We start from the raw sequence: 2,031 nt of genomic DNA on the forward strand, positions 1-2,031 counted from the left end.
GTGTGTGTGTGTGTGTGTGTGTGTGTGTGTGTGTGTGTGTGTGTGTACACACACACACACACACATATATATATTTATACACATATACATACACACTGATATAAATGACAGCTTAAATTAAAAGTGCATACAAGAATTACAAATAGACATTTGTGCTTTGACATTTGCCATGTTCATGACTGCTGTTTCCTACATTATCAATTGCTTATGTCACATTGAACTCTGTTGAATAGTATTACCCCACAAAACATATAGATCTTAGTTCATTACATAAGTCATTACATGCTAAATGTTGCATTTATCTCATGCTATGCCGACATACATTCCCACATTCATGTTGCTAACAGAAAGCCTTTGGCCAAAAAATAGACCAATTAAAAAACCTTTTTCTTTTGCACTTGAAGTATACTTAGCTTACATGACAAAGACTCAAACCATTGGAGGGGGGTAACTCTTGGAAGCTAGTGTACTTTACTATCATCAGGATGACTTGAACCATTGAACAGGGGTGTGGGGGGTAACCCATTTTTGAAATCTTGGAAGCCTGGGATGTCAAAGATGAAAGTCTGAATGAACTCCCAAACCTGGGAACATGGTTTCAGGGAAATTGAGATCGAAGACATAAAATGCTTTAAAACACCCATCACCCAAAAGAGATGGGTGCGCCAAGGCCACCCCATTTATTATCACATAAGCTTGGGAACACTTATGCCCCTCCCCTAGCATAAAAACATATGGATACTCTGTGGTTGCTGCGGTCAGCTACTGCACCAGGTTTGCCACAGGCTGAAGAAGAAAAGAAAAGAGGAAAGAACAAGATTATTACAAGTTGATACAACAGGTTAAATTGAACTCCAAAGCTCCAGTGCTGTAGTCAAGTCACTATATCTGGAGTCTAGGTTGAGTTAATTCCCCAGTAGTGCTCAAGTCCAAATAGTGTCCAAAGTTACTGAACATGAGTGTGAATGCACATGTAGGTGGAACACACATGCCTGCCCTTACACAGCATTAAAATAATGTCACTGTAATTAGCTATCAATATCTTATGCCAACTTATATATTAGGCTATATTACAAAAAATGTGTCTGCATGATCCAACTGTTTGTTGGGCTTCTTCCTCACGGAAGACCAAGGCTGGAGACCAAGGCTGGGGCGCTAACCCATACTGCTCCCGGAGTATGTGAGCTCTATGTGAATACCAGCTGAGAGCAAATCTACTGTATGTTGACGCGAAGGTCACCCGTCTTCTCCTTCCTGGCCGGCCATGTGAGTGATCTTCGCAGAGAATTCAGGGTTCATCTCCCAGTACACTCAGGATTTAACATCGAGAAATCATGAGAAATCTACAGACAGGAAAAGACAAAAAAATGTGTAAGGCACAAACAATAATCGATTTAGTCTGTACTAAACTTATTCTGTGAGATGTAACCTCACCATGCCTTGAGTGTCCACTAGATGCGGCAACTCTTCGATTATGGCTTGGATTGAATTTGTCCCATCTGCAGTCTGCAGTGGTGGCCACATGTTTTGGCAAGGCTTGTCTGCAGTTATTTGATTCTGTGAAGAGCAGAAAAAGATTAACTCAAGCTAATGGTGATAGATGAACATCCAAGTTTACAAGAACGGTTTGTTGAAAAAAGCATAGTCACATCCACTCCTAAATGTACAGTAGTCACATGAGTTGGATTGAGATAGAAGGGCAACTTGTACCTTATTTCAATCCAAGACACCTTGCTTTACCTTTTTCATGTGACTCCTCCCTGGCCTGGGTTGAAACATGCATCATAAAGTAGAGAAAGATATCAGAAAAGAACACACACAAACACACATGCACACATTAGGAAATAACCAGCAGCAACACTGAAATTAAGAGTTGCCAATAATGGTTCACATTACAGTAGGATTCACAATGGAATGTTTTGTAACAATGTATTAACTTTACTTACTGTCCCATGACAGTCCCTCAGGCATGGAAATGTATCCACTATCGATGACACCAGCTTTGCCTTCGTAGCTGAAGTTGGAATTTAA

General features: G+C 40.4%; 1 long non-coding RNA gene across 1 annotated transcript; it reads right to left on the reverse strand.

Annotated features, from left to right (window-relative positions):
• Nucleotides 1-1,026: 1,026 nt before the first annotated feature.
• On the reverse strand, nt 1,027-1,781 carry LOC311052968. Its single transcript, XR_014601584.1, has 3 exons — nt 1,741-1,781; nt 1,435-1,557; nt 1,027-1,343 (listed from the first exon to the last, which is right to left on the reverse strand). It is a non-coding gene; the product is annotated as an uncharacterized lncRNA (long non-coding RNA).
• Nucleotides 1,782-2,031: the final 250 nt, after the last annotated feature.

This window comes from Gymnoscopelus microlampas (genome assembly GCF_963454915.1).
Source record: "Gymnoscopelus microlampas genome assembly, chromosome: 10".
Classification (NCBI taxonomy): domain Eukaryota; kingdom Metazoa; phylum Chordata; class Actinopteri; order Myctophiformes; family Myctophidae; genus Gymnoscopelus; species Gymnoscopelus microlampas.